The following is an 18,923-nucleotide window of genomic DNA, read 5'->3' as shown; positions in this document are numbered from 1 at the left end:
AGAGAAAAAAAGACCCACAAAAACAAACACAAATCAATTAAGAAAATGGTAATAGGAACACACATATCAATAATCACCTTGAATGTAAATGGATCAAATGCTCCAACCAAAAGACAAGACTGGCTGAATGGATACAAAAGCAAGACCCATATATACGCTATCTACAAGGAACCCACTTCAGACCTAGGGACACATACAGACTGAAAGTGAGAGGATGGAAAAAGATATTCTGTGCAAATGGAAATCACAAGAAAGCTGGAGTAGCAATAGTCATATCAGATAAAATAGACTTTAAAATAAAGAATGTCACAAAAGATAAAGGAGGACACTACATGATGATCAAGAGATCAATCCAAGAAGAAAACATAACAATTACAAGTATTTATGTACCCAACATAGGAGCACCTCAGTACATAAGGCAAATGATAACAGCCCTAAAAGGAGAAATCTACAGTAACACAATAATAGTGGGGGACTTTAGCACCCCACTTACACCAATAGACAGATCATCCAGACAGAAAATAAATAAGGAAACACAAGCTTTAAATGACACAATAGACCAGATAGACCTAATTGATATTTTTAGGACATTCCACCTGAAAGCAGAAGAATACACTTTCTTCTCAAGTGCACATTCTCCAGAATAGATCATATCTTGGGTCACAAATCAACCTTTGTGATTTAAGAAAATTTAAGAAAATTGAAATTGTATCAAGCATCTTTTCCGACCACAATACTATGAGATTAGAAATCAGTTACAGTAAAAAAAAAACAGTAAAAAACACAAATACATGGAGCCTAAACAGTGTATTGCTAAATAACCAAGAGATCACTGAAGAAATAAAAGAAGGAATTAAAAAATACCTAGAAACAAATGACAATGAAAACACAATGCTCCAGAACCTATGGGACACAGCAAAGGCAGTTCTAAGAGGGGAGTTCATAGCAATTGAAGCTCACCTCAAGAAACAACAAAAATCTCATATAAAAAATCTAAGCTTACACCTAAAGCAACTAGAAAAAGAAGAACAAAGAAAACCCAAAGTTAGTAGAAGGAAGAAATCATAAAGATCAGAGTGGAGATAAATGAAATAGAAACAAAGAAAACAATAGCAAAGATCAATAAAACTAAAAGTTGGTTCCTTGAGAAGATAAGCAAAATTGATAAACCTTTAGCCAGACTTATCAAGGAAAAAAAAGGGAGAAGACTCAAATCAACAAAATTAGAAATGAAAAAGGAGAACTTACAACGGACACCACAGAAATACAAAAGATCATACGAGACTATGACAAGCAACTATATGCCAGTAAAACGGACAACTTGGAAGAAGTGGACAAATTCTTGGAAAAGTACACCCTTCCAAGAATGAACCAGGAAGAATTAGAAAATATAAACAGACCAATCACAGGTAATGAAATTGAAACTGAAATTAAAAATCTTCCAACAAACAAAAGTCCAGGGCCAGAGGCTTTCACAGGCAAATTCTATCAAACATTTAGAGAAGAGTTAACACCTATCCTTATCAAACTCTTCCAAAAAATTGCAGAGGGAGGAACACTCTCAAACTCATTCTATGAGGCCACCATCACCCTGATACCAAAACCAGACAAAGGTATCACAAAAAAGAGAAAATTATATACCAACATCACTGATGAACATAGATGCAAAAATCCTCAACAAAATACTAGCAAACAGAATCCAACAACACATTAAAAGGATCATACACGGGCTTCCCTGGTGGCACAGTGGTTGAGAGTCTGCCTGCTAATGCAGGGGACACGGGTTCGAGCCCTGGTCTGGGAAGATCCCACATGCCACGGAGCAGCTGGGCCCGTGAGCCACAACTGCTGAGCCTGCACATCTGGAGCCTGTGCTCCGCAACAAGAGAGGCCATGATGGTGAGAGGCCCGCGCACCACGATGAAGAGTGGCCCCCGCTTGCCGCAACATAGCAATCAATCAATCAATCTTCAAAAAAAAAAAAAAAAGGATCATACACTGTGATTAAGCGGGATTTATCCCAGGGATGCAAGGATTCTTCAATATATGCAAAACAATCAATGTTATACACCATATTAACAAATTAAAGAATAAAAATCAAATGATCATTTCAATAGATGCAGAAAAAGCTTTTGACAAAATTCAACACCCATTTGTGATAAAAACTCTCCAGAAAGTAGGCATAGAGGGAACCTACCTCAACATAATAAAAGCCATATATGACAAACCCACAGCAAACATCATTCTCAATGGTGAAAAACTGAAAATATTTCCTCTACGATCAGGAACAAGACAAGGATGTCCACTCTCACCACTATTATTCAACACAGTATTGGAAGTCCTAGCCACAGCAATCAGAGAAGAAAAAGAAATAAAAGGAATAGAAATTGGAAAAGAAGAAGTAAAACTGTCACTGTTTGCCAATGACATGATACTAATACGCAGAAAATCCTAAAGATGCCACCAGAAAACTAGAAATTTTACAATTTGTATAGAAACACAAAAGACCCTGAATAGACAAAGCAATCTTAAGAAAGAAAAACAGAGCTGGAGGAATCAGGCTTCTTGACTTCAGACTACACTACAAAGCTACAGCAATCAAGACAGTATGGTACTGGCACAAAAACAGAAATATAGATCAACGGAACAGGATAGAAAGCCCAGAGATAAACCCATGCACATATGGTCAACTTATCTTTGACAAAGGATGCAAGAATATGCAATGGAGAAAAGACAGCCTCTTCAATAAGTGGTGTGGGGAAAACTGGACAGCTACATGTAAAAGAATGAAATTAAAACACTCCCTAACACCATACACAAAAATAAACTCAAAATGGATTAAAGACCTAAATGTAAGGCCAGACACTATAAAACTCTTACAGGAAAACATAGACAGAACACTCTATGACATAACTCACAGCAAGATCCTTTTTGACCCACTTCCTAGAGTAAGGGAGATAAAAACAAATGGGACCTAATGAAACTTAAAAGCTTTTGCACAGCAAAGACAAGACAAAAAGACAACCTTCAGAATGGGAGAAAATATTTGCAACTGAAGCAACTGACAAAGGATTAATCTCTAAAATATACAAGCAGCTCATGCAGCTCAATATCAAAAAAACAAACAACCCAATCCAAAAATGGGCAGAAGACCTAAATAGACATTTCTCCAGAGAAGACATACAGATGGCCAACAAATAAATGAAAAGATGCTCAACATCACTGATCATTAGAGAAATGCAAATCAAAACAACAATGAGGTATCACCTCACACCAGTCAGAATGGACATCATCAAAAAATCTACAAACATAACGCTGGAGAGGGTGTGGAGAAAAGGGAACCCTCCTGCACTGTTGGTGGGAATGTAAATTGATACAGCCACTATGGAGAACAGTATGGAGGTTCCTTAAAAAACTAAAAATAGAAGTACCATATGACCCAGCAAACCCACTACTGGGCATATACCCTGAGAATACCATAATTCAAAAAGATACATGTACCACAATGTTCATTGCAACACTATTTACAATAGCCAGGACATGGAAGGAACCTGAATGTCCATCAAAAAATGAATGGATAAAGATCTGGCACATATATACAATGTAATATTACTCAGCCATAAAAAGGAACAAAATTGAGTTATTTGCAGTGAGGTGGATGGACCTAGAATCTGTCATACACAGTGAAGTAAGTCAGAAAGGGAAAAGCAAATACCGTATGCTAACGCATATATATGGAATTTTAAAAAGCAGTACTGATGAACCTAGTGGCAGGGCAGGAATAAAGACGTAGACATAGCGAAAGGACTTGAGGGCATGGCGGGGAAGGGGAAGCTGGGATGAAGTGAGAGAGTAGCACTGACATATATACACTACCAAATGTAAAATGGATGGCTAGTGGGAAGCTGCTGCATAGCACAAAGAGATCAGTTCAATGCTCTGTTACGACCTAGAGGCATGGGCTAGGGAGGGTGGGAGGGAGGCTCAAGAGGGAGGAGATATGGGGATATATGTATACATATAGCTGATTCACTTTGTTGTACAGCAGAAACTGACACAACATTGTAAAGCATTTATACTCCAATAAAGATGTGAAAAAAACACAATTAGATAAGGAATAGAAGTGTCAGTGAGACATAATTTATTAGTTTGAGGATTGTTGATGAACATAGTTTACTGACTGAAAAAGTTTCATCACTCCTTTTGAAAGAAAGCCTACTCACCGACCCCATTACTCACATGCTCTATGTGAAAGTAGGAATCATTGAAAGTTCTCAGAAGCATAAAATAAAAACCCCACCTTACACTATGCAGAAATTCTCCACACCCTGCCACCAGAACTGTGGACCCATGAACTAATGTCCCTGCTTCCTCCACTCTTGGCCAGTTTCACTCTCTGCTTTTCCATATCCTCCACTTCCAGTGAAATATAAGGGCTGATTCAGACAGGTTCTTATTTGCAAACACTACGTACTGACCCAAACCAAGTTAAGCAGAAAATAAATTCACTGGAAGGATATTAGTTATCTCATAGAATAACCCAGAAGACCAACAAACCAGGGAAGGAAATCAAACAAGAACACAGGGAAGCTGGGTAGCCAAAATCTCAGCCAAGTTAATGCCCTGGTTGCACACTGAGCCTTGTCCTCAGCACTTCATCACTTGTCCCTGAATACAGTCTCTCTGTGGAGGAGATAAATTCTTCAGTTTCTGTTCCTATGCATCATGGGCTATAGATTCAAAGTGCCAAGCTGAGTGTATTGGTCAACTGTTCCCACACCAGAGCTGCATAACAAAGCACTCCGAAATTCAGTGGCTTAATATAACAGTATTTTATTTTTGTTCATTTGTGGGTGAGCTGGGGGTTAGCTGATCTAAGCTATACTTGGCTGTACTTGGCTCCAAACCTCAAGTTGGGTTCCATTAAAACTCCTTATCTCTCATTTTTTTTGCATCAGTCAGCTGCCTGACATTTCTCCTCATGGTGATGGCAGAAGTTCAAGATGGCAAGCCAAACTGTGTAAGTATGTTTCGAATTTCTGCAACATCAAATCTACTAACATTCTGTTGGCAAATCCAAGTCACATGGCAAGCCCAAAGTCAAGGGGACAACGAAAAACATTCCACCTCTAATGAGACGATCTGTGAAGTGACATAGCAAAAGTCACACACATAGGATGGGATGAAGAATTGGGGCTAATATTTCAATTTATTCCAGTGATAATTACTACTGGTCAAGTTTAGGCCTTCTGATAGTGCCCTGGTTGCCATGCGGATGAGTAGAGCAAGTATCTGGTCCTTTCTGCTTCTGTAGGGGAGTAAGGGCCCTATCGGGAGGGGGTTCAAATGCTAAGCAGGTATCAAAGCAGCAAATATCTATCAGTCATTATGCTTTCCCATTCCCTTCCACGGAGTTTCAGTAGACAGGAAAGAAGTGGCATACCTGGAAAGTGGAGACTAAATCAGAGTAGGAATTTGGAGATTTGGGCTACATGTAGGAAAAGAGGAAAAAACATCATTTTCTCTAGAATAATGACAATGAGATGATCACATTTGTAAGACCTTTGCCCTGTCTTTACATAGAACCCTGAATCAATATGCTATTCTCCTCTCATCCTCACACCCCAAGTGATTTATTGGAAGTAAATATATGTGAAAAGGAAAGAAAGGAACACTCTCATTTATGAAGGTGTTCAATTCTCTGCACATGCACATATCCCAGCAGCAAAAGTTAAACTCCTTTAAAAAAAGCAGGGAAATCTTCTGCCAAACACCACTTTTCTCATAAGAATTTTAACAATCATTAGGCTTATAGCACTGCTATAGAAATGAAAACAAATCTGGGGCAAATCTAGTCTGATTTTACCTCTAGTCTCTTGACTTCTACAACTTTCTTGAATGTAACTTCAGGCATCTCTATGTGTTGGGCAAAAAGTTTAGAGTTAACCCGAGTGGTAGTACTTGGTGAAGACAAGAATGTAGAGGCAGAAAGGTGAGCTGGTCCATGGGTAACTAGTTACCCCACATCCTTCAGGAGGGCATGGTTGGGCTGGTGCATAGCTAATATAAAGGGTGCTCCAGGAAAGGGACCTTGACCCCTGTTGCTCTTCCTTCTCATAGGTCAGGTTTGAAAGTAACATTGGTTGGAGGAACACATGATTTGGACTCAGCGGCCAAGCAAAATAAGCCATTAGTTGTTTAGGACAATAATAAGAGATACTAGCTGCTCAGCTCCTGGAGACTTTGCAGATCCAAGTTCCCATGGGAAGTTGAGTTCAGATGCATTTCCCCACCATCAGGATTAGGTCCACCTAGCTTGTTGCTGGAGGGAGTTACAGAGTCATTCACTGGAAAATACTGCTAGGCTTAGAGATGGGCCAGGTATTATACTGCTACTGGTATGGCAAAAGTGACTCATGGAGAGGTCAATTTGTAAATAAGTAGCCGTTGCTATTGCTATTGATGATCATACATTATACTGATTTCTTTAGGTAAGAAATAGGCTCAAAACTTTCATTAACATCACCCACTTCCTAAGGAGCATCTTAAACAGCTTCTATCTTTCTGCCAGTTCAATGGACATGAGGTACTGAACACCAAGGCAATGAGGAATAGGCTGTGGCCTGGCCATCAAAATGCAGATGTATGCCTAATACTGAATTTTTCCTTAGCAAAATAAACAAAAGCAAACAAACAAAAACACCCCCACAAAAAACCAAACATGTTAGTCTGATTGAATTCGACAAGAAATAGACTCCTTCCTTCTATGGAAGTTAGATCTTTGCCCCCAACTCGGGCATTTTCCTGAAGATCAGGTGAGTTTGAGTGATGTGTTCTTGACACAAGTTTCCTGAGCTAGACCCTTTCTGATTGCCAGCCTAGCTTAGTCTTCCTGCTTCTCTGGGAATACCCCACAAAGGGTTGAATTTTCCAGGTGTGGATGACACCTGACTAGCAGAGACTACCAGATTCTTTCCCCCAGATATCTGAAATCTAGTTTGGAGAGACAGTGAGTCTTGGAGTAAGTGGAGTTAAGGTGCATTAATGGCAGCATTCTGGTGAGATCCTCATGAAAACCCTCAAAAACTTTCTAGTAACTTTCCTACTCCTTTTATTTTAATATTATTATTATTTTTGCTTAAATTAGCTATATTTTGTTTCTGTTGTTTGAAACTAAAATAACTATTCCAACACATTCCTCTTGGGGTTCAAGGACATGCAAGTTACCCACAGACTCTCACAATTACAGTGTTATTTTATACCCACGAAAGAATCCAGGAAGAGCTCATTGTCAAGTGATCCTTCTAATAACATCCTCCAAAATAGGTGGCTGGTTGAATGCTTCCCATCTTCTAACTAGGACAGGGACAACCAGATGAAGTCAAACAACAGCTAACTGATCCTTTTAAACACTGGAAAACATAAGACATGACTGAAGTGGTATCTACGCTACTTATGACTCTAGTCATAATTATGCTTCTTATTTCTCAAGCACTTTGTATATATTCAAGTCCTATAATAAGGAGAGACTTCTTAGAAGATGCCTCAAGATATCCAGATGTTTCTAAATAAGTCATAGGTCATCTTTCTATAATGAGAAACAAATGAGAAAGGGAATCAAAGGATACTTATAATTCCTGCCAGCTTTGCCTTGACTATCCATCCACTCCCTCAAATAGCCTTTTGATATAAAAGACTGCAAGAAACAATCTTATTCTGCCACACCAAGGGTTCATTCAATTAGTGGTAATTAAGATTATAGCAATGGTTTAATTACTTGTTCTTTTATCCCTTACCCCTGGGTGTAACGCCTAATTGAAGTATATCCCATAAGAGAAAAGAGGAGGGGAAAAACTGATGAAGTTTTTCAATGGCTGCTTAAATCAGAGAATCTTATAAAAAAACCTTAATCACAGTTAATAAGTAATCCAATCGATTCAGATGTGGCTTGATCCAGAAGTGTGATCTAGGACTGTGAATAAGACTCTGGTTGTTTACATATAGTTTTCTCGGCTCTATCCTCCATATCTTTGCTTTTGCCTCACCCTTATTTCTTTCATAATAGCATTAATGGCTACAGCAATTACCGAATTTGCTTCCTTACCACACAGTCGGCAGCGAAAGAAAGGACCTCTTCCTTAGCTCCTGATGAAGAGCGGATCAACTCCTTTCCCATGATTCCTCAGCAAAAGTCCTTTCACGTTTCATTGGCCAGAATGAGGTCCTAAACCAATGACCATGACCAGGGGAAATCAGATGCTCTGATTGGCCTAACCTACCCAAATCACAGGGCCATTACCAGTGGAGGAAATTAAGCACACACCCTAAAGGAAATTAGTGTAAACTTGTTAGAAGACGAGGGATATCAGCGCTGGAGAGACAACCGATTCCTCTACACATACTGAAGTATATGCTCTGAGAGGCCAAAGCTGCAGCTAATAAGCTAGAGTAATAGGAGTAGCACTTTCTAGGAAGGGCAGTAGTGAGCAGGCTAAAAAACCAGTAATTTATCCAACCTGCTGGTGAGATGCCAATTGGTAGTGAGTAAACCACCAGGCTCAGGCTGAGCCAGGGAGGAAGGTCGATGACTCTGCCTGAGACTGGGCAGGTAAAGAGCACTTGGGTCTCCACAGAATAAGGATTGACAAACAATGGCCCACAGGCCAAAAATGGCCCCCAGCCTATTTCCATATGACACACAAGTTAAGAATGGTTTTTTATTTTTTTAATGACTAAAACATTTTTAAAAGAACGATATTTCATGAAATAAAAATTATATAAAATTCAAGTACAGTCAGCCCTTGTATCCACGGGGGAATTAGTTCCAGGACACCCCCCCAAGACACCAAAATCCACAGATGCTCAAGTTCCTTATATAAAATGCAGGGCATCACTGTGCTTAAGTAAACTTTGGCCAAAACACAGTCACACTCATTTATCTACGTATTGACCAGGGTTGCTTTTGAAATGTTTACTGCCTGGTGCTTTGTAGAAAAAGTTTGCCAACCCTGATATAGAAGCATTGGTGCTTAAAGTATGATTCATGACTAGCAGCATCATTACCACCTGGAAACTTGTTAGAAATGTTAAGTCTTGCGCTTACCCAGGCTTTTTGAATTAGAAACGATGAGAATAGAGCCCAGCAATCTGTGTTTTTAAACAAGCCAGATAGGTGACTCTGATGCAGGCTGAAGTTTGAGAACCACTGGTATAGAAGGATGTTAAGATGAAAATGATCTGAATGACGTTGGAATCCCAACGAGAAGGGCACTGTGGCTTGTTTTCTGAAATAAGAGCACAAGGCATGGAACTTAATAATAATAAAAATAACTACTAATAATGGTAATGTTTATGGCAAACTTGAGTGTGTCCGACATTTTGCTTTACATTCATGATCTTATTAAAACCTCACAAAAAGTCTGTGAAGTAGTTGCTATTATTATCCCCATTTTGTAGCTAAATATATGAAGGCTTCAGGAGATTAAGAGATGAGTTACAGTGTTAGTAAGTGGTGGCTATAGTCTGAGACTTAGATGGTTTGACACCAGGGTTAGACCTTTTCATGTGATGTGACTGAATTCTGTAAGCTAGATAAATGGAAGTGTTACTGAAAAAGGAAAGTGACACATGAACACCATCAGTTTTGAAATCAGTGTATACATTTATACAAAGTAAGAGGCACTTATAACTCCAATCTCTTCTTGCCAGGGAACTAGCTTCAGCTAAACCAGACATGTAGCCTTTTATTGAGTAAATCTAGAGGAAACCACCACCATTTGTGACCACCTGTTAAAATCTATTTCTCTGTCTTCATACATTTCACATAAATTTAAACCAAACTATTTTAATTTTTATTTATTTATTTATTTATTTATTTATGGCTGTGTTGGGTCTTCGTTTCTGTGTGAGGACTTTCTCTAGTTGCGGCAAGTGGGGGCCACTCTTCATCGCGGTGCGCGGGCCTCTCATTATCGCGGCCTCTCTTGTTGCGGAGCACAGGCTCCAGATGCGCAGGCTCAGTAATTGTGGCTCACGGGCCCAGCTGCTCCGCAGCATGTGGGATCTTCCCAGACCAGGGCTCGAACCCGTGTCCCCTGCATTGGCAGGCAGATTCTCAACCACTGCACCACCAGGGAAGCCCCATTTCACATAAATTTAAAAAGTAAGATTTCCCCTCCCTTTCATTTTCAGATGCCTGGGAGTCTTTGACTTTTGCTTTACTATATAGATTGTAATGACTTATGATTTTGTTGTTTTTCACATAATTGTCAGGATAGTTCATTTTGGTCTACTTTTACATGACATTACAAGTTTTATTTTCTTTTTCTGGTTGGTAAGGCTGAGTAGGAAGGGGAGAAGACATGCGATGCGGAAGGTGGGGAAGAGATGAGGAGTAAACTAACACCAGGAAAAGTAGAAGTAGAAAAACAAAACAAAAAAAGATTCTTGGTGCTGCAGGATGTCAAATCTAGGCAAAAGACACCTCATACCAGGGATCTGACCTTTTTATGTTAGAAAAACAAAGCCATGTTGAGATGTGAGAGACACTTGAAAGGGACAATTTGAATTTTGAACAATGTTTTCCATATGGTGCACATGTCATCCATAATCTTTACAGGTTTCAGTTCACTCCTCAATGAAATTCACATTTCCGGTTTCAGTCCGTCAAGACTAGAAATTATAGCTCAGCATACCTTTAAAAGGCTTTGAAAAAATATGAAAAATGTACAAAAATTAGTTTTTATTATATTTTATAGAGAGATTGAATAAGAACCAGCAACGATTTCTGAAGAAAGAAAATTGTCAGATTAATGTGTACGACTATAATAAAGCTCTTGACCTAGGAGACCAAGGGCAAGTTAGAGAACATTTTGCTTTGTGTTGCAAAGTTTCTGATTCTGTTCATTAAATGCACTGAACCAACAACTGTATGTGGAGAATATTATACAATTCTGGCTGACTGTATGCAGATTGATCATCAATCATGGATTAGTCTAGAACATTAGAAAAAAATACAGCCTCATTATATAGCAAGTTCTTGCAGAGATGGAGAATGAACTAAATTAATAATTTTTACATTTCCTTGGGTCATAAATCTTTTAAGAAAGCTGATAAAACCCAAGGATACTCTTCCCAAAAGTATGCACATACCTATAAACGATTATGCTTATATATTCAGGAGGTTATGAGCTCCAGGTTAGCAATTTCCAAACTATATGGGTTTTGGGGGTTTTTTCCTGATTAAAAAATTCTAGGATAAAAAAAAAAAAATTCTAGGATGATGTGATTTCATTTTTAAAATCATCTGAATTAATATCAATCAGGAAGAGCTGATGGCTTATCTCATAGCTCACAGAACTCTGGGAAATCAGGATATGGATGACCTTGGTGGAAAACCATTGAAAACCACTTCCCTATAGACCTAACAGATAATTTTCAGGATACTTTGCACTTTGAATTAATTGTAACTTTTAGTTTCTTAAACAAAGGATGGTTGATTAGAAGTAATTAATTAATTGAGCTTGGTTTTCATGTGCTAATGTAATACTGGATTTCTGATTGCACCTTCAGGAGATGCATTTTATAACTTTTATCGGTCATATCTGCAGTCCACAGAGACTTGTAGCCCTTTAGAGTTTTCAAACTTAAATCCCTTTTATTCTGTGTCATAGGGAAAACTTGGCTCATCAAAATACTTCACCTTAGTTGAAGGGAAAAGACAATAAACAAAGTGACAATGATATTCAGGGGGATTTGGTTTATTTAGGGATGAATAGCATCCTGGCACTTACTTGGTGTTAACCGCCTGGTACTAGAACTACTTTGGTTTCTGAAGGAGTGTTTTTTTAAATTTTGTTACTGCTTAGTCTTTGTTTTCTAAATGATGAGCTTTCCTTAGAAATATTCTGAAAGGAAAAAAAAGGTAGTGGAAAAGTGTAGACCCCATTAGGGAAATAAATGGTGTAATTATGTATGGCGCTGAAATAAATGAAGGCTTTCCTTCTTCCAATCCTGCTTCCTCCTAATGACTCTGATAACTGAAGTGTTGGGTTTTATTAAATAGAGCAGAATTGAACTCTCGGGAGATGAAAGTGGCTATTGAGATGCAGACCTGCTGAAATAGGAGTCTCCTCCCTTTTGTAGCTGGCAGACAGGCCCGTAATGAGCACATTTTGTAGCTGGAGAGAAAGCAAAAGAAGATGAAAAAAAAAAAAAAAAAAAAAAAAAAAGAAGATGAAAGTAAAATCTTTTGAAGACTAGAAAAACAAGGGAAAATCCCACTAATATAGTGAAACCCCTTAAATTGTTTTCTAAGAGACAGAAAAAAATACTACTTAAAGGTCACATTGGCTGTTGGAAGTTGTTTGGTTTTGAGAAGATAAATATTGTGTATGGGAATATAAGAATATCTGCTAGAAACCACTTTTACACAGTGAACAAAGGAATCACCCCTAATATGTGATTAACTGATGTTCCCTGTTAACCACAAATGTTGGCTTTCCAAATACTTCAAGTGAAGGGGCTCCTTATTAATTGGCTCAAGCATCCCTTAGGACTTCTAAGAGGTTAAGGCCAGGGTGATTCAAGGTTCTTTCTTTCTTGAAAAAATATGCACACAGATGTTCAAAACATGGTGACTGCAATAGCATTGTCATCTATCTTAAATTACAGGATTAACTTATCGTTAGTATTCAAAAACTTTTCAGCAACACGCCAGGTTAGCTCACTGTCGATTAAATAATGATTTTATTTTTCCTTGTACCTTCAAAAAAAAAGTCTAATTGTAATACAATTTGCTTTTAAACCCAAATAGAGTCTGTGACTTTAAATGCAAATTACCAAATGGTTCCTGAAGCAAGTGAAAAGAAGGATTGCATCCATCATGCTGTAATTTAAAATGAATTTTAACCCCTTAGGCTGACGACGAACACAAACCCAGACTGCCACAAACAGAAGCCAGGGGGTCTGTTGAAATAAGAGCTGCCATTTCCAATAAAAACAGAGTGCAGCAATAATGCCACCACGAACAGGACTTGATGTTGAAATCACAGATCTGATCTAGATGAGATTGACCGTGAAAAACTAGAGAAGATATGAATGAGATTTTCCGTTGGGCAGTGGTAATTCGAGGAGCCTTTCACACACTGCCGAGGCAGCCATTGTTTCATAAACCCTACTTCCCACACACACACTCCTATCCATTGATTATCTTATGTTTGGAATGATTGATGCCCCTTTGACTCCAAGGAACCACCCTGGGATCTGAAAGGAAATGGTGGATTGTTTATTTTTTAATTATAAAACCAGTTGAGCTCCAGAATCCATGTAAACAAAATTGGATCTTACCTTAGAAGCCACCCTGTAAGCTGGGGCTCCAAATCATGTTCTGCTTATTATAATGCGTTTATTTAGAACTTTTTACATTTTTACTGACTCTACAATTCTTTAAATGAATCATTCCCTGAATCCTCTTAGTTATGGCTAATAGCTCAATTCTTCAACACTGTTAATGGTGCGGGCTGGTTCATAGCCGTTACTTGTTCAGCGGGCTGTGTGTCTGTGCTGTCCCAGACATCACCAGACCTGCTCTCTCTGAAATGTGGCTGGGTGCCCAGGAAATGAACTAGCTACTGCCTGGTAGAGAGGAGAATCAAAGACTGGCACTTGGCAGGGACCCCTGCTCTTGCAGCTACTGAGTGCTAAATTATTACTGATGTGCTTCTCCAGCCGTGCACGGCAGGGCTGGCCTAACGCAGCACGGAGCCCCCCTCCTCTGGCTCTTAACACAGGACTTGGGTTTCAGAGCTGGAATCAACGGGGCACGCTGAGCTGGCTTCTGCCAGAGCAGTGAGCGTATCTGTCCCGCACAGACGCTGAGATGCGCAGGACACGTTTCCTGCTCTTCGTGTGCATCAGAACATGTCTAGACTCCCTCGTGTGATTGCTTCAGAAGCTTGGTGGGGTTTGCATAGGTATATGAGCTGATCAAATTGAACTTCTGAGGCAGAGTGACACCATTCAGACAGAGCTTTCCTAACTCTGAGGTCTCAGTGAGAGACACAGTGAAAGGGTAGAAGCGTCTTTTCTTCCTTCTGCTTCAAGAAAAGAATCAGGATCAATCAGCCTGAACTTTGTGAGCAGGTTTTTTTTAACCTGGCATTAGGTGTTCTGTAGTCTCCCAGAACACTAGTTAGGTCTATCTGCTGAGGTGGATACTTGTAAAAGAGGCAGGGATCGTTCCTAGGAAGAACCCAAGGTCACAGAGCCCCAGTCCGGGACCCCTACGTGACTGTATGATTGCAAATAACTTGGGCTTTCTGTGCCTCTGTTTTCTCACCTGTCTCGTGTGTGTTAGGTACATAGATTGCTAGTCTTGGTTACTGGGTTCCTGCCTACAATTTCAAGATGAATCTCCTGCAGTGCCAGTGTAGGTGCCATTGTATGAATAGTCAGGTTATAAATTGTAACATAAATTATGTTTTTAGGCTGTCGCCTTCTCACGTCTCATGCTCAATTCTACCCATCAGAGTAAGACAAATTCTTCACTGAACCTCTTTTCCCAAGGCTGTTCCACAAAAAGACAGGGCTTTCTCTCCTTTTGGATAATTTTCTTCTAAGAGCCGCTCAGAGCAGAGGGTGACCATATTTATTGGCAATTGATTTATCTTGCTTACAGTGATAAACTTTAACTAAATTTAGAAATTTTATGATCAGATCTACCTATGTTGCTATGTAAAACTGAAACATTCTGCGTGGCTCTCATTTCTTTCTTCTCAAGATAATGCACTCAAGGAAGAATAATTTAAAAGCCAAAATTTTGTTCAAAATGAAAAAGCACACACATTTGCCTTCCATACCAGCTGAAGCCTGTTCTTCGCTCATCTTTCAAGAAGAAATTTACATTTAGCAAACTAAGCTGGCTCTTGTTAATTGTTCGCCCTGGTTGTCTGATAGCCTCTACAGTCCAAACAACTATGTCACTATTTTATTTTTCGACTGGTTGCTTTGCTGTAATATGGATACTACTGCCTTAGAACACTTTCATGCTTTTAAAAATGTTGCAAGTGGAATTTGAAAGAAGCTACATCTCCACTTCAGAGGTAAACCCATAAAAGCGCTGGTATAAGTGCTCTACACAGTGGCACATATTTCATTATACATTTAAATTTTCTCACTGACAAGTCCTTCAAGAAGTGGATCTCCAGCATCCCTTTTTACATGTAATCTTCAAGCTAATAAGCATGAAAAGTCAAGAAAGCTTCTTATCTCTGTAGGTGGTTTTTCATGGCAGCAAAAATCATCTCAGAGAAATTGCTTTAGTGTAGCACAATTCCAGCTATTTGTGGTGTATTTTTAGATTTATAGAAAAATTGTAAAGATAGTACAGAGAGCTTCCATTCACCTCGAACCCAGTTTCCCCAAATATGAATATCTTATATTAGTATGGTACATTTGTCATAATTAATAGACCAATGTTGATACATTGTTATGAAGTGAAGTCCATGCTTTATTCAGATTTCCTCAGTTTTTTCCTAATGTCCTTTTTCTGTGCCAGTCTACCACATTACATTTAGACTTCATGTCTCTTTAGGCTCCTGTTGGCTGTGACAGTTTCTCAGGCTTTTCTTGTTTTTAAAAACATTCACAGTTCAGAGGAGCACTAGTCAGGTATTTTGTAGAATGGCTCTCAATTGGGATTTCTTTGATTTTTTTTTTTTTTTTTCATTATTAGACTGAGGTTATGAGTTTGGGGGAGGAAGAGCACAGATGTGAAGTGCCCTTCTCATCACATACTATGCATATGACTTAGGACTGTGATGTTAACCTTGACCACTTGGTTCAGGTGGTGTTTGTCAGATTTGTACACTCTAAAGCTTCTCTTTTTTACCTTTTCCATACAGTACACTTGGGCAGGAAGTTAGTTACTATGTGTAGTCCAAACTAAAATAGTAAGGGGGGCTTCCCTGGTGGTGCAGTGGTTGAGAATCTGCCTGCCAATGCAGGGGACATGGGTTCGAGCCCTGGTCTGGGAAGATCCCACATGCCGCGGAGCAACTGGGCCCATGAGCCACAATTACTGAGCCTGCGCGTCTGGAGCCTGTGCTCCGCAACAAGAGAGGCCATGATAGTGAGAGGCCCGCGCACCACGATGAAGAGTGGCCCCCGCTTGCCACAACTAGAGAAAGCTCTCGCACAGAAACGAAGACCGAACACAGCCAAAAATAAATAAATAAATAAATAAATTTAAAATAGTAGGGAATTATGCTCTACCTCCCTGAGGGCAGAATAGCTTCATAAATTATCTGGAATTATTTTTGCATGTAAGATTTGTCTCTTTACCTAATTTATTATTATTTTTTAACCAATCCTATTTTCTTATAGCTGTCTGGACTCATGAATATTTAGTTTATACTTTGGGTTATTATCCAATACAAATTTATTTACTTGGCTGCTCAAATCATTTCCGCATTGGCTGGGCCATTGGGAGAGCTTTCAGTTGGTGCCTGTATTTCTTTGACACCCCCCCATCATTGTGGTCTTTTTAGATTCTTTTTGTTTTGTTGTTTTGTTTTGTTTTGTTTTTGAGACCTTCCTTACTTTCTGGCACTATGTTCCAGGATCATTTTATATATTTCCTGTCCTAGTCCTAGAATCAGATGTTCCTCCAAGGAGCCCTGGTTTCTTTTATTGGAGAATGGTAAAACACAAAACAAAAACAACAAGATCTGATTGCTAGGTACTTATCATTTTATAAAGCATTGTTAGTAATTTATAATCAGTTTCCCCTGAAAAAAGTGAGCAACTATCCTGAACGTTTTCCAAGTTACACATTTACACATGGTAAAATTTGAAGAGCATCTTTAGCCTGGCATTCCTGTCAATGGCAATCCAGGTGTAGGATAGAAAATGTACCCAAGCCAAGCAAATAACACTTTTCATAATCTTTTTTTGTGTGTGATGTGAGTCAGATATGAAAGACAGCAAGTGATTTGAATTTAATGTTATTTATGTTACATTATATTATATTACACCCCCAAAAAATCACCTCAGTAAAACAGAAAGGAAAATGTGTTGGTGCCTTGCCCTACCTGCCCGTCCCAATACCACAAAATCATTAAAAACTTTTTTCTAAGAACTTACAAAAAGATTTTTTTCTTAAGGTAAACTTGGACTAGGCCAAGTGAATATTTTACTAAAACATTCCACTGGAGCTGGTCTTGGAGGGAAGAAGGGAGGCATTTCTTCCAACTATGGAAGCACTAATGCAAACCAGTTCTGCTGTTTGTTTGATTCCTTTGCTTCTAATTCAAAAGGGCAGTGACCTCATTCTAGCCCTGCCCTATGCTGGGTTGGTAATTCTGCTCTCTTCATTTTGGCCACCCCAGCCAGCTGCCCTTCCCACCCCCATCCTGCTATCTGTACCCAGGCAGTATCGTCTATCTTCACACACATCTTGCTCCCACTTACACTTAACCCTTCAGAGATTCCCATTAACTTTTCAGTTTTAGGTCATTTTGGTCTGAGGAGAAGTAAATCACACATCCCTGTTGTAATCCTGAGACCATGATTTAAGCCTATACTATTTCAGATTCTTATTGAACTTTTGAAACAAAACCTAAAAAATGATGAATTGCTCAACTACATGTGCTATATTAAAGCTTAATTTGGGAGTTCTATAATCTAGCCAAAGATTTTAAGAAAACTGTAGCCTGTGTTCTCATTTTTTTCTCTCTCTCCCGAGACAATATATTTGAATTAATATATATCTCCTCTCATTTTCTCTCTTTCTCATCATAGTGTCATTTAATCCAAGATTTCACCCAAACCAAGGATCTTTTTACAAAATCCCTGAGAGTTGACTGTTTACCATCTACTCAAACATCTCTACTGCCTGGAACTCATTTCTTTGTGAAGCTTGCTGTTTCATTTTTGGACAGGTCAATTTATGGAAAGCTGTCTTTCATACTGCACTGAAATTTATCTTATCGTCTGCGCCCATCATTCCTAGAATCAAATGAGATACTATATGCAGAAACTTTTTAAAACAGCAAAGCCCTGAATAAATATAAAGAATATTAATATCAATTCTACCATGTAGAGTTTGAAATTTTGACAAGCATAATGTCTTATCCAAGCCATTGGAATAGGTGAATATGACAATAGGGCAAAGGATACTCTGCACAGGTTTCTGAAAAGCTCCCTCCAGTTTCACATTAATCCATTAATCAGTGTTCTTTAAACAGCTCTATTTAAGCAATAAAAAACAAGGGTCAAGCTAAGCTGAGAGCTAGAAAATAGAAACAAAGCCCAAACAAGGAAAAAACCAGAACCCAAGACTAAAGCCGATCAGAGGCCAGAAGAAGTAGGAGGAGATTGGTATGACTGAATCATCTCTGCTGGTTAGGATACTTCTGTCTTTGAGATCAGTGGAGGCAGTGGTTTCATTTCTGCTTCTCTCCTCATGGTCAAAGACAGCCTCAGAGTACTTAAGAAATTGTTCCAATTTGAGCACACCAAATAAGCAGCAGCACTAGTTTGGAAAAGAGTCCCAGCTGAAGGCCTGAGAAGATTCCCAAATTTACTCTCAAAATGTCATTTTGAAAGCAGTCCTTAAGGCTTGGATGGGTGTGCTCCACTTCCAAGAGGAGCTATGTATGAACTACCCTGCCAGCAATCCTGGATTTGGGGGTCAAGGGAGGGCAAGAACAGAGCAGGACCGGACCCCACATCTAGGGGTGTCCACTAGACAAATTTGACAAGCACTCCCATATCCAAACTTCCACAGAAGGTCAGAAATCACTGGAAGCTGTGTGGTATTCCAAAGGCTGTAAATAGAGTACCTTGATCCAAGTAACACAGAACACTTGGATACACACTAGATGGCCTATGGGGGAATTTCAGGCTCATAAAACATCCCAGGC

This window comes from Balaenoptera borealis, assembly GCF_965194805.1.
Source record: "Balaenoptera borealis genome assembly, chromosome: 2".
Taxonomy (NCBI): Eukaryota; Metazoa; Chordata; class Mammalia; order Artiodactyla; family Balaenopteridae; genus Balaenoptera; species Balaenoptera borealis.
This window is presented reverse-complemented; position numbering follows the sequence as displayed.